The sequence below is a fragment of the Mustela nigripes genome, chromosome 12 (genome assembly GCF_022355385.1).
Source record: "Mustela nigripes isolate SB6536 chromosome 12, MUSNIG.SB6536, whole genome shotgun sequence".
In the NCBI taxonomy this organism is placed as follows: domain Eukaryota; kingdom Metazoa; phylum Chordata; class Mammalia; order Carnivora; family Mustelidae; genus Mustela; species Mustela nigripes.
In genome coordinates, this window is record NC_081568.1 from 142,782,913 (window position 1) to 142,798,355 (window position 15,443).

Below are 15,443 nucleotides of genomic sequence, written 5' to 3' on the forward strand. Positions count from 1 at the left end.
AGACTTACCACACTTTTGAAATAAACATAAAACAGAAGCGGGGCAAAAAGTCTACGTAGAACTGTATTGCTGGATCATGTGGGGGTTCTCTCTCTGGTTTTTGAAGATTAGTTTGACCTAGACCCATTTCTTCATTTCTGCTTACACTTTTGGTGTCATTAAAAAAAAAAAAAAATTCATTGCCAGGACATAGCTCAAGAAGCTTACCTCTAGGGGCACCTGGGTGACTCAGTGGGTTAAGCCTCTGCCTTCGGCTCAGGTCATGATCCCAGGGTCCTGGAATCAAGCCCCACATTGGGTTCCCTGCTCAGCAGAGAGGCTGCTTCCCCACCTCTCTCTCTGCCTGCACCTCTGCCTACTTATGATCTGTCAAATAAATAAATAAAATTAAAAAAAAAAAAAAGCAGCAACTTACCTCCAAATTTCCTTCTAGGAGTTGTAAGGTTTCAGGTCTTATATTCAAGTTTTTAATCCTTTTTGAGTTGATTTTTGGCTATGCAGTTGGATAGTGGTCCGGAATTTCCAAGACCATTTATTCAAGAGATGGTCATTCACCATTGTATGCTCTTGCTCCCTTTGTCATATATGGACCATGTAGGAGTTTTTGTTCTGTTTTGTTTTGTTATTTTGTTTTTTTTGTTTTTTTAATTTCTGGACTCTCCATTACTTGTCAGTGATTGGTATTTCTATTTCCATGCAAATACTGTAATGTTTTTATTATTTTAGCTTTGTAATAGAGTTCGAGATCAGGAAATGTGGTGCCTCCAACTTCACTTTTTCTCAGTATTCTTTTGACTGTTCATGGCCTTTTATAGTTCCACGCACATTTTAGGATTGCTCTATTTTAGAGAGAGAAAAAAATGCTTATGGGGCTTTGATAGGGACTGTCTTGATGCTTTCAATTGTACTGGGTGATATGGATATTTTACCAGGATCAAGTCTTCCAACCCAGAACTATAGCATATCTTTCTATTTATTGCTGCCTTACATTTCTTTGTCCATGGCTTATAATTCAGAGTACAGTTCTTTCTCCTCCTTAAAGTCTTCTCCAGGGATTTTATTCTGATACTATTATAAAATGGGACTGCCTCCTTGATTTCTCTTTCTGGTAACTGGGGTATAGAAACAAACACTGAAGGTTTGTACATTGATTTTACATCCTGCTCATTTTTATTTTTGAGAGACAGACTAATAATTAAATGGACTGACTTTCAACTAATATTCTAAATTGAGAGGAATGGACAATGGTGAGCTTTCAGAAAAGCTGTTTGAAAAAGAAATTCTAGAAAGCTTCTGTCTGTGCCACGCACTGTTCTTTCATTGCATTCCCGTCTTATAAACTTAATTTTTATGTTGTGATTTTTTTCCCTATTCAAAAAAAAAAAAAAAAAAAAAAAGTTGAGTGTTTGATGTATTTTCTGGACTGTTTAATGAGTTTTTACATTTCTTTCCATAGCCACAGGAGATGGCACCTTGCCAAGTGGACCAAAAGTTATCTGTGGCATCTGTAACTACTGCTCACTTCCTGGGGGCTGGGGGGCAGTTTGTGGGCTACTGGGCAAGGTTGGTTTGAAGGCCTAATGATGTAGCTACGGGCACACTCTGAAGTCAGCAGCATTTGGAGCTCATGGGACGAACTCCATTGAAAATCTAAAAGCACAGGGCACCTGGGTGGCTCAGTGGGTTAAGCCTCTGCCTTCAGCTCAGGTCGTGATCTCAGGGTCCTGGGATGGAGCCCCATATCGGGCTCCCTGCCCAGCGGGGAGCCTGCTTTCGCCCTCTCTCTGTCTGCCTCTCTTCCTAATTGTAATCCCTCCTGCTGTCAAATAAATAAATATATTTAAAAAAAAAAAAAAGAAAAGAAAATCTAAGAGCATAAAAAAATTATCCTGGTTGATTCTTACATAGTTACGTACACCAAGGTGACCAAAATATATAAAAGGAAACGGCTTACCCATGAGAAGTGACCGACCTCAGCTTTATGAATTATTTCTTCCACTCGAAGTTAATGATGCCTTTGTTGTTGGTCTGTTTTCATTCCCTTTTTAAGTGAGATTTTTACTCCTGGAGGGGCTGTGCTCACCCACCCTCGGAGAAGACCTACCCAACTTAATTCATCAATGCGGCCGGAGAGGGAGAGAGCCCTCTGCTCCACGATACCAGCAGCTTAGTGAGAAAAATGAGTGTAGAATCCTGGTAACAGCCTCTGTAACCCACAATACATCTCCTAATCAGGACTCAACTTACCCATTCGAGTCTTCTATCCATCCAGCACGAGTAATGGTTTCAGGTTGCTAAGCGACCCTCACTTTCCCAAGTACAGACGGTAGAAAGCTATCGCCTCTTTTTTTTTTTTTATAAATTTTTTATTTTTTATAAACATGCATTTTTATCCCCAGGGGTACAGGTCTGTGAATCGTCAGGTTTACACACTTCACAGCACTCACCAAAGCACATACCCTCCCCAATGCCCATAACCCCACCCCCCTTCTCCCAACCCAAAGCTATCGCCTTTAATGTATGATGTTTAATATATTGGCCTGACTCCATGGCAATGAGGAAGACGGTTTGTTTGGTTTTTTTTCCGGGGTGGGGGGGACCCAGATTACCCTATCACAACCAGTTGCAATACTGCTGAGGATAGAGGAAAGCAGGAAGAGAGCTTCGTGATCAGTCAGAGAGTAAGGGGAGTCTGAAGTAGATGCACCAAGTGAGATAATCCGTGCCATTTTAATGGGTACTTCAGGTCAACGTCCAAGGTGAACCCACAGACTCTAGAAGGGTCCAAAATTTAATTAACAACAAGTGAATCGTTGCCCTCTGTCTCAGATTTTTATGATAGATGCAAATGGCCTTTACAATGCTTAGGAAGCCCCAGAAAACATCTCCTTGAGTCGCTGAGAAGGCAGCGGGGGGGATCCCAGCCTGAAGGATGGCCAGTCTAACACGAAAGTTCAACTCAGACTCCTTTCTGCCAGGAGCATAACCTGCTTGGGAGACTGAGGGCCTTTTGTCAGCCTAAAATATGGACTCCAGATCTGGGGGAGGCACAGTTGGAAGGGAAAATTTCTAACTGAGGGATTGGTCTATGCTAACAGTTCATCTTTTCACATGTCCGAAATTCTAACTCATTTCCCAAATTTTGTTCATGTCTCTTGGTGAACATTCCTAGCACATGTTATCACAAATATTTTAGAAGTATCTATTCCAAAGGAAAATGGTGGGAAGAGAGAGATTGCTTTACTGTTTCCATTTTTTTTTTTTCCTTAAGTTTCTCTGCTGTCTGCCTTAGAAAGTATCTTTTTTTCTTCTATTTGCTTCAATGTTCAATTTGTTTTGGCAAATTGTTTTGGTGGAAGTAGATCAGGTCACAGACAATACAGGCTTATAAAAGAAATTTCAGTTGGAAATGTAATGCGTTAATAGCCTTTAATAAGTGTGTTTATTTTCCAATAACCCAGTAAAGCCATACATGTAGTAATTCGCTCACAATACTTTCTATGGTTCCAAACATCCCAATTAGAATTTAATTTCTCATGCTCTTTTGACACATAAATCCTTTGGCCTTTCTTACACTTTGAAATGAACGCTACAGACATTGGACAGATTCTCTAAGTCATGCACTGGCTATTTGTAAAATGTTAGATTTGCTTTGGAAGTCAGGGATCTAAGTATTGACACATCACATTATAGATTATCAATACAGTCACACTTGTTAGTAGTACCACCAATCGCCTCCAACAGAGTATTTGGAAACAATCTCATCATCTAAGATTCCAGTTCTCAAAAAATCTAATTTTCATTTGAAAGCTTAAGTTTTATCATTGGCAACAAATACTGTCAGATGTTTTTCTTGAAGTGATAGGCTTATTTCATTCAATGTTGATGTAACTCCTGCCAAAAACCCAAGTCTCAATTACCATGGTTAGTCATATTCAGTAAAAATGGCTTTTGATGAAAAAAGCAGCTAGTTCATCTCATAACTTAAAAAAAAAAAAAAATCCCACCACTACAAAAAGCACCCACATTTTCCTTCAGAACACCCATACTTGGGGCGCCTGGGTGGCTCAGTGTGTTAAGCCGCCGCCTTCGGCTCAGGTCATGATCTCAGGGTCCTGGGATCGAGCCCCACATCGGGCTCTCTGCTCTGCGGGGAGCCTGCTTCCTCCTCTCTGCCTGCCTCTCTGCCTAATTGTGATCTCTGTCAAATAAATAAAATCTTAAAAAAAAAAAAAAAAAGAACACCCATACTTTGTATACAGTGTCAATGTTCGTGTACACTACTTAAACACAGAATATTACATGTGTTTACTCGCTTGTCTAAATTTCCTAAAATTCATCACCTAGAGGTTTTATCAGAACATCTTAAGTGAAACTAGCCTTCTCCTACACTTCCGGTACGTGGTAGTGTATTGGGCTAGCGTGCTGCCATTTTTAAACACAATCATTCTATACCATTAGTGCAAATTGCCAACAACACTTTAGTACGACCGTGTAAAGGGTCCTGATTCCCCTTCAAGGGTCCTGAGCTACCACCACACAGAGAATTTCTAGCTGGTGTTTCTAGGCTTTAGGAGGGTAAGAGGTGAATGAAATGAGACAAAGGCCAGGTTACAGCATCCAACAAACCTCCACTTGATCCTTTATTCAGTTAAATAATGAACAGGCAATCATTGTTCCTTCCTACACGGGGTATCTCTTTAGTCATTATGGCATGTGTTAGCAAGCGTCCCCTCAACATTTTAAGTTATGGCGCTGATAACACACCATCTTGTCAAGCTCCTGACAAGAAATTTCGTCAGGAAGCTCCATGTTACATGTTGTCTGAGAGGACTTTTTTTTTTTAAAGTGATGAATTCCTCAGTTAACATTTCAATTAAAAATGCTTTGAGGATGGATATTCAATTACATTAAATGCATTTTTGACATCTAAAGAACTGGTCTATTTGTTTTCATTGGAACTGTAACTATACTAAAATCCTAATAATCATTTTTATAATACTGAATCAGACTTCTACTCCTAGAACGAACTTCAGGGAATAAATGCCTCCGAGTAACTCACCTGCATCCCTTTCTTTCAGGGGCTATGCCCTGTTGGTGGCACATTCACAAACTGGCAATACTCAAGGGCACAGAGACCAACCAGAGGAAACAATTAAATGGGTCCCACCAGACAGAGGTGAACACTCACCACGAAGACCCATGTGCTTCCCTAGAATTGCTGTCCAAGGACCTGAAGAGAGGTCTCTTGCCCCTGGCATTGCTTAGCTTAGAAAATAGGGACCTCAAGATGCTTTTAGCCATCTTTCCTCCTCCACAGAGGAGGAGGTCATCCACTGGTAAAACTCAGCACTCGGATGGTGACCATTTTCTACTCAGTTCATGGGGGGGCAGCCTTGCACCTGAAGTGGTCAGGAGCACTCCATGGACAGGAGTAGGGGTGATGTTCTCAGTAGGCAGAGGCAGAAGCAAAGCCCTTGAACTTAACTGCCCATAGGTTTAACCGTCACTTTATTTGGAAAAGTCTAGTTGGCTATCTGTGATGGGTTGCTCCTACGTTGACTTTTGCCCAGCTGTCATGCAGGAACTCTGGGTTAGGTGGCGGTTTGCTTCCATTAGGCTACCAACTCATTTGAGCCACCCGGCCGAATGGCCTCCGTGTTCAGTTACTTTAACTAGATCAACAGAAGTAAAACTGATAAACAGATAATGACTTGGTCTGAGTCAATGGGTATTGCTATGTTACCCAAAGACTTCAAATGTAACTGGCAAGCCTAGCTAAGAGTCCCATTTTAAAATAGGGTTGGGAGGCCATCGGGAGGAGCAATATGTACATGTCCTCATCAGAACCAACTCTCAATTTATGAACTCGCCCCACCAGCTGGGGCACACTGGACTTGAGTCTGGACTGGACTCCCTCCTCACCATGGCAACTAAATTATCTACCTTCTTCACTTCCCCAGAAGCCCATCCAGTTTAACAGGTTTCAATCCGAGGAGCCTGTGACTCAACTAATAATCCCAGTGAACCTAGTTTCCATCCCTATTTTGTACACAGGACCTAAGACCTGTACACGTGACCTTTCACCATTGTAACTCTGACCCCTCTTTGCCTTCCGGACATTACAGAAATTCCTACCTCAACCTGTTTTCTCTGTAATTTCCATCTTAACTGCCCAAATAAAGTCTTGTTTGCTTCTAATTTTGGTGTGCTTTCTTGGTCAGCAAGGCCTCAAGCCACATTCAAGGCTGGGTCTGCCGAGTCCATAAACCAACATGGACTCGAATGATCTCCGTGGAGTTTTCATATACAGGACCACCAAAGCTGTAATACACCGTACTTGATTTAACATTTTTCCCCAACTCCAGTTGAAATTTTTCCATTTAGACTGACTTTATAGATTATTCTTAAACTTGAATAGTGATTTTGTGTGTGAGTGGGTAGATGAGTGGATTGTTCATTTTATCAAGGTAGAGGCTGACTTGGTAGGTTAAGCTGGGAAGGGGAGGAAAGAAACCAGACAAAACAAAACCCCAGTGGAATTATGAGTTGTTGTTTAAAGGTTTACCAGAATTTCTCTGTGAAATCCTGTGTGTCCAAGTCTCTTCAGGGATCTTCATGTGTTCATCTTTTTTCATTACTCTTGGTCTCCTCAGGTCGAACTGTTCAATTTTACTAATTCCTTTGTGCTTAGCAAAGTAGTGTTTCATCCAAGTTCAAAGAAATTAGTCTATTTTTTCTTCCATTTTTCACACCACATTTCTCATCCCTAACTCTGTATTTGGGGGTTTTCTCATTCTTGGTTAGGGGAGCTACTGCCTTTGCTGGAAAGTGCTCTTGTCATTGTTTTCTAGTAATATTGTATGTATTTAGTAATTCTGCTTTCTTCTAGTTCATTTATTCTTGCATTGATAGTTTATTCTGTTCAGTCCTACTTCTGCTCTCTGATTTTCTATTTTCTTTTAACTTCATAACTTATCTACATTTCATTTCCTGTCCTGGGATTCATTTCATTTTGACTTCTTAGCCTCCATACATACATACATACATACATACATACATACATACACACACATACACACACACACACACACACACCCAAACCATGATTTCATTCTACCCATAGTCCACTAACTGTTTCCTAACTTCCTCTAAGTAGAGGGAAAAAATATGGTTCTTTCCGCTGGAGGACGTAACGCTTTTGTCACAGTTTGTGTCTGCGTGCATGTGTGTGGTCAGAAAGAACAGGTCTTAATGCTTTCAGAAAGCACTTCAGCCAGGCACAGACCTCCACAGGAACAAAGAAGCCACCTTGGATACCAAGAGATCTACAAATCATTTTGTCCAAGGAGAAGCCAATTTGGGGCTTGGGACCCTGGCTGAAATATCCCACAGCACCTCACTTTGGATATTGGGTTTAATCCTATGTGGCTTATTGAATTAAACTTCCATTAATCTCCCTTTAATGCTCAAAGAGCCAAAACACTTGAACCTGTTATTGGAAAACATTACACAAACACATCACAGAAAACCAAGGACCTGTCCAAGGGCAAATTGTTTTTGTTAGAGTTTAACGTAAAGCAGTTTGGTCATTCCTGTGAGGCACTAGAGAAGTCAAAAAAAAAAAAAAAAAAAAGGTGATTCTGGTTTTAGGTATTAAACAAGAATCTTTATAATAACTAGGATTTTCCCAATAAAATCTTATAGGAGACAGGTCCGTAATGCAAGCTTAGGGCTCTCTCCAAGTTTGGTGGCTGGTTGGGGGGTGGGTGGCAAGGAAGGGGATTTCAAGGCACCATACGATTTTCTGTACCCGGAAACAATTTTTAAACAATTATCTTATTTTAGAGACAGAAAGCATGAGCAGAAGGGGCAGAGGCAGAGAGAGAATATGAAGTAGATTCCCTGCTGAGCACAGACCTCCCCCAGGCTTCCCTGCCCCAGGGCTCAATCCCGTGACCTTGAGATCAAGACCTGAGCTGAAATCCAGAGCCAGAGGTTTAACTGACTGAGTCACCCAGGCACCCCAGGACCCTGAAACAATTTTTATCTAAATCAGAGCACGTGAAGTAGGATTGCTACAGCACAAGGCTTTCGTAATAATATATTCAGATGACTTCTTAAGAACCATTTCCAGGATACTGTGTTATTAATACAAGGATTCAAGTGTCCCCAAAAGGCCTCTGACAAGATAGAGCCTAACTGCTCCAAAAGGGCCATTATATTCTCATCTGTTGGTGATTCAGAGACTGAATGCCAGGGCCCTGAGGACAAGCAGCCAGGAGACAGGGACCACGACCAAATTGGATTTCTTTTGTCATGGCACGGGTAGGAGTTGTTAATCTGTTTTTGCTTTCTGTTTTAAATCAAGGAAAGGAAATTATTCTCCTCTGGAAAAATTTCTACCCACCCCTAAACTCCCCGGTGATTCCAGTTGAACAAAAATTTGCCCTCCCTTTCACAAACCAAGACCGCTGTCTCCCCTCCTTGGGTCTTAAACAACTGCTGTCTGCTCTGCCAAGGGAGGGGGCTGTCATTCAGGGATTAACTGAAGGCATTTCCCTAGGAAACAGTAAAACTTGTGTGGGTAAGCCACTTCACAAGGACCAGAAAAACTCAACTTGAACATCAGACCTGGCCCTCCCGGACTCCCAGCAGAACCCCAAAAAGCTTCCGATAGAGAGTGCCTCTTGGCAATGTTTTCATGGTGCATTTCCATGGTCCGCTGTACTCTTACTACGTTACTCTTCCCAGGTCATGTGTAAGAAATCAGAACCCCCAAGTTAAACGCACTGCTCCAAATCACCATGTTTTGTTAGTGGCATGGCCAATAGTAGGCCTCCGTGTACCAAAGCACATCTCTTTCAAAGGCATCGAAACGGCAGAGCCACCTGGTTGAGGAGCCTACCAACTGGGACAGCCTTCTCTCAATTAGTTCAGACAAGATGGACCTTTCCCTTCATGTCCTTCTCGGGCTACCCCTACTAGTTCATTTCATCATTTGCCCAGCTCCAGCTTCTTCTATCCAAGACAGCACAGCAAAACATGCTCTCGTTTCTCGTTTCAATAGAACTCTATTGGAAGAACAAGGAAGGCTAGCATCTGAGGCCTTTTCCAGGCATCCTGAGCACTTTCTACATCTTAGGCTAACAGAGCTGTGTGATTACAGACTATTCTTACCCACCTTTTAAAGGTTAAGAGACGAAGGCACAGAGAATCCACAGCTTGCAAAGTTCACAAACACACCAAGTGGCAAAGTACCTATTGACTAGTGTTAGGTGTGGACTCTCGACTGTTTTCTTTTCAGTGCTTCAGTGTATCTGAATTTTAGCTCTTGGGTTCATGGGTTCCAATTAGGAATTAAAGGAGGGAGAGCGGGAGAGGGAGGGAGATCAGAGGGTTGGGCACGTCAAGATTAGGTAGAAATCAGACAAAGAGCACTCATCCATTATTTTATCAGTAATTATGGAGGAGTTTGGGAAGGACTTTAAGTCTAGTTTTATTCCTCTTATATGAACACATTTAGTTTATTCTTACAGTTATTGTCTAGTCTTCCAATTGGGAAACCAGCATTCAGATGCTATCAAAAAATAAAACCCTTTAGCCATTATCTAAAAAGGTCGGAGAGATTTGTGCAATCTTTATTTTTACAAGAGAACAGGCTTTTGAGGTTTTTATTTTTATTTTTTTTTTTTAATATGGAGTTAATCTGTACAAGTGATGACACAAGAAATGAATTAGCACCATCTACAAAAACAAGAACCCAGGAGTGCGGAAAAATACAGCTTGTGTTTCAAAAGTTTGGCAGCTGTAAACCCAAAGATACATTCTTTCCTGTTTCTGAGAAGGCCACATCCGTATTCATCTGTATTTGGTTAGAAGTGTGAAATACACATCCCCTCACGTGGCCTGCTCCTGAAGGAAGGAACAAGAAGAGCAGATCAAGGTTGTAGCACAATGGTTTGGGCTGACAGCATCCAGGGCTGTGAGTGTGAGCAATTAAAAGCAGCATCAATACTCAACATTAGGTATCAAGAGGTCCTCGGCCAGAGGAGTTTCTATGACGGAACCATCAGGCAGCTACTGGGTCCCACAGATGTCAGCTCAACCCTCTGAGCCCAAGAGGGTTGGGTTGCACCTTCCCATGGATTGCCCTCCCCATCTCCTGACTTCCCATTTCTGGTGCGATGTTCATTAGCACCTGGTGCTACACCACATTCCTCTCCAAATTTGTGGTTACTTCTCAATGTCTACTAGCAGATGTCAACATTGTCTCATTTTCCTTGCACACGCACAAACACCCAGGCAAGACAAGCATTTCTGTGTAGTACACATTACTGGGAGCTTGGGAAATAGATGTATTCAAGTAAGGTCACATCTCAAGTGTTCTCCAGATACCATACCATGTTCTTCCAACAGCTACTCTCCACTTTCTCCCCGTCCCCTAGGTGGAAAGTAACCAATCCTCCCAAGTTCCTGCTCAACTTTCATCAAAAGCAGATCAGCCATTCAATAATTTCTAATTTGTACACAAAGGGATCTACCCTGGTAATCATTTTACAATCTCAGGTATTTTTTTTTTTTTAAGATTTTATTTATTTGACAGAGAGAGAGATCACAAGTAGGCAGAGAGGCAGGCAGAGAGAGAGAGAGGAGGAAGCAGACTCCCCGCTGAGCAGAGAGCCTGATGTGGGGCTCGACCCCAGGACCCAGAGATCATGACCTGAGCCGAAGGCAGAGGCTTTAACCCACTGAGCCACCCAGGTGTCCCCTTTTTTTTTTAAGAGGTGTATTTATTTGACAGACAAATCACAAGTAGGCAGAGAGGCAGCCAGAGAGAGGCAGGGGAAGCAGGCTCCCTGCTGAGCAGAAAGCCTGATGCAGGACTCCATCTGAGGACCCTGAGATCATGACCTGAGCCGAAGGCAGAGGCTTTAACCCACTGAGCCACCCAGGCGCCCCACAATCTCAGGTATTTTTTGAATAGAGAGCGCTCCTTTGAGAGTGGGAGCCGTCCCTAACCTCATCTTTATTAACCCAGCTCTGAGGTCAGGTAGGCTCCTGGTTTCTATCCCATTTATTGAACCCTCTTCCCTTCTAACCTCCCAGTGTCGAAGGCCATCTAGGTTCATAATTCTGACTTCAATGACCATTATACTGAGGTCCAATGTCCTCTTATGAAGTCCCACGACTTTCAATGACCTATATATTATTATATTTCCCAATTTTTTATCTCTACTGTTGAGCTCTCCCAAACCACAGCCTTCTATACAATTAGGTTCTCTGCATCTCCTATGGCTATCCAATGGACATCTCAAATATAACAACTCCCCAACGAAATAAAAAAAGGGGGGGGGATGGGGGCATCTGGCTGGCTCAGTTGGTAAAGCATGCAACCCTTGATCTGCGGGTTTTGAATTCGAGCCCCACACTGGGTGTGGTAATTACATATATATGTACATAAATAAGAAATACAACAAATCCAGAACAGGTGATCATCCCTCCTAGTAAATAGAACCATCATTCATTCACTTGTTCAAACCCAAGTATTAAAAGGTGTCATTCAGTTATTCAAGCCCAATATACAAGTTTTGTCTAACTCTTTTTCTCTCAGACTTTAACTCACCAGAAAATCCAGTGGATTCTGCCATCAAAATTCATTGTCAACCCGACTTATCTCTGCCTCTCTCCACCACTAAATGTATCCCCATCATCTCTCTCCTAGACATTGCAATGTCCTCTTAATAGTGATTGTTTTCGGGTTGTCTGGGTGGCTCAATTGGTTAAAGGGTCTCTTGGTTTCAGCTCAGGTCATGATCTCAAGGTAGTGGGATTGAGCCCCATGTTGGGCTCTCTGCTCAGCATGGAGTCTGCTTATCCCTCAACCTTTGCTCCTGCCCCCAATCTCACTCTCTCTCTTTCTCAAGTAACTACTTTTTTCTCAAAAAAAAAATTGATTGTTCTTTGCTCCCTCAGTCTTACCTCCCCACAGAAACCCACGTGATTCTCACAAAACATGACCATGGACCACCCCTCCCCTCAAGGGTACAATCCCATCCCTTTACACAAGATCCAAAGTTACTGCCACCCCTTTTACAGCCACACAGGCCGGAGTTTCCGTGTGCCCTACTGACTTTAGAGGAGACAATTCTCCGTGGGTTTCTTATTTCTCCATTTCTTCCACAGGAGTCACTAACTGCACTTTGGTCCAGACTCTCTGCTTTAAAATGTGTTTAATACAAGACAAAAGCAGTGTCTCCCTCTGGAGCAAAGGGCAGGCATGTTTACAACCCCTGGTGCAAGCACGTGTCTCTTGTTCATGATACCCTGCAGGAACTGCAGTGTAGGGAACTTGGACCAAAAACTGGTGATATTCTGGTGAGGGCTACTGCTGTGCAGAACACACTATCCTTCATCCCTGACAGGGGAGTAGGTCTTCAACTAGCACCCATGCATCTGGGAGAGAGTAACTTGTTAGCTTGCAAGCAAAGGAAAATCTCTGCCCCTCTGTCATTTCAAACTGGTAACTTAACCAACCACCTCAAGAAGTTAGAATGAATTCCAAGAATGAGATAAAGATTAGAGCAGATTTAAGTAAAATGGAGAATCAAATTAAACAACAACAACAACAATAAACAAACAAAAAAAAAAGCCACAAGTTAAGATTTTATTCAATGGACAAACTTTTAGTTACTTACACACACACACAGAAGGAAAATAAGTCCACAAGTTCTTAAAATTGAGGATTCAAGTAGGGCCATTACTAATGACCTTCCAGAAATAAACACCAACTAATGGTCACTGAGGTAGAAATAGAATATCTGAACACAACCTATAGCCAGTGAATATATTTTGATCAGAAATCAAAAACAAAGAAAAACCAGAACCAGATGGCTTTGCTATAAAGTCCTACAACATGTCTGAAGAGAAATAAACACTTCTCAAACTTCTCAAATTAAAAAAAAAAAAAACCCTTTAGGACTCAATGTAAGTGGCCAGTGATACCCTGATAACAGAACCAGATAATATATCTTTTGTTATGTCTTACTGCTTATAAACATTAATGTAAAAAAATAAAAATGTTCATGGAACAAATCCAACACCAAAAAAATGATTATACATTATAATCCGAGTTTAGCCCAGAAATGCAAGGTAGGGTCAAAGATTAAAAGAAAAGAAAAAAGAAAAGGGAAAAAAAGATATGGTATAAACCATATTAAGAATAAAAATATTATAGGGGCGCCTGGGTGGCTCAGTGGGTTGATCCTCTGTCTTTGGCTCGGGTCATGATCTCAGAGTCCTGGGATCGAGCCCCGCATCGGGCTCCCTGCTCAGTGGGGAGTCTGCTTCCCTTCCTCTCTCTCTGCCTACTTGTGATCTCTTGTCTGTCAAATAAATAAATAAAATCTTTTAAAAAAAAGAATAAAAATATTAGAATCTTAATCGATGCAAGGAATATAATTTTACTAAAATCAAATACCATCTCATAATACAAACACCAAGCTAAAAAGCAATAATAAAAAGGCATAAAAAGCAACTTCCTCAACCCAATAAAGTACATCAATGAAAAATTCACAACTCACACCCAATTTGTGGTGAAATTTTCCAATTTTCTCCCTAAGATCAGGAAAAAAAGGAAGTTAGCTCTTTCCAATTCTTTTTAATATTTAAGTGGGATTAGAGCAATAAGGAATAAAATCAATAGAAAGACATCCAGATCAGAAAGGAAGTAGTTAGACTCTTCATACTTACTAATGTATTTGGAAAACCCTAAAGCATGTGCATCACACACACACACACACACACCCTAAACCCAGTCAAAAAGTTCATCACAGTAGCAGAATAGAATTCAACACACAAATATTAATTTCTTGTACATGAGTGGTTAACAATCTAAAACTGGTATTAAGCAAATAATTTCATTTAAAGTAGGCTGAAAAAAAATCAAATCATTAGAAATAAATTTAACAAGTGAAACACAAAACTTGTGGAAACACAAAACAGTGGGAGTTTGTACACCAAAAACTCCCACTACTGAAAGAAATTGAAGCAAAAAACAAAAAACCCACAAGAAACAAAACAAAGACTACCACAAATTGAAAGACCTCTTGTGTTCTGATTAAGAAAATTCCAACTTCAAACATGGGTGCTCAGGGAAGCTATACTTTTTCCACTTTTTACCAAGGTCAGAATGACTTGGCGAGACTTCAAAGCATGGGCTCTATTTCTGCCCTGAGCACGCACTGTACATCTGCTTCATTAGCAACTAACCTAAAAGAAACCTTTCCAACATATAGAGTAATTATCTCCCTAAGTTCCCATACCATCAAAGCCCGCAACTTGCACATGCTCAAAGCAGAAGATAAAGTCTGTAACTTGTTAGAATGTCTTCAGTCAGGATCATTTTTAACTCTTGATGTGAAAACCATCTCTAACCCTAGGACTAAACATTCCTTTGCAGGGGCACTCTTGTCTTTGTGAAGATGGTGTATTGTTAGAGCTCTCCTTACTTGGCTCAAGTAACTTTATTATAGAAAACACGAAAAGGTTTGCTCGTTTTTCACCACTGACTGCTCATAGATTCAATGACTCCCCAAATCCATGGAAAATGAACACAAACACCTTCAACATCCCTTCCACCTTCTTGGCCCAAATGGACCAGTTCATAAAAAAATTCATCATGAAATTCAAGGGATTCTGAGAATAGTCCTTTCACCAAATGGTGCTGGGGCAATTTGAAAGCCATGTGCTGAAGAATCAGGTTGGATCCCTAACTTTTACAAATGAAAAATAACTCCTCTAGATAAAATACTGTGACAGTTAAAACTGGGCAGTCTTAGAAGGAAACGTCAGTGTCAACCTATCAACTTCAAAGAAGCAATGGTATTGAAAACAGGACCCCAAAGGCCAAAGAAAGAGCTGTATGTAAGTGGAACATGAAAATTTCACCTTTTGTATCAAAGACATTATCAAGAAAGGGCACAAACAACCTATACCATGGTACAAAGGATTTGTTCAGTCTAATATCTAAGATGTATTTTTAGAAACTTCTTACAATAGGCAAAAATCCCTCTAAAAATGGACAAAGGATTTGATAGATATTTCTCCAAAGAAGATCTACAAATAACCAATGGGCCCACTTAAAAAAAAAAAAAATCTTCAAACATTAGAAAGTTACTCAAAACCACAAGAGAATACCACATCATACCTACTAGGATGGCTATGATTTTATAAGCTGGAAAAAGATGCCTGGGTGGCTCAGTGTGTTAAGTGTCCAACTCTTATTTTGGCTCAGGTCATGATCTCGGGGGCATGGGACTGAGCCTTGTGTCTGGCTCTACCCTGGGTGTGAAGCCTGCTTAAGATTCTCTCCCTCCCTCTGCCCCTCCCCCTCAGCCCTCTAAAAAGAGTAAATCATAAGTAAAAGTCAGAAAACAAAACAC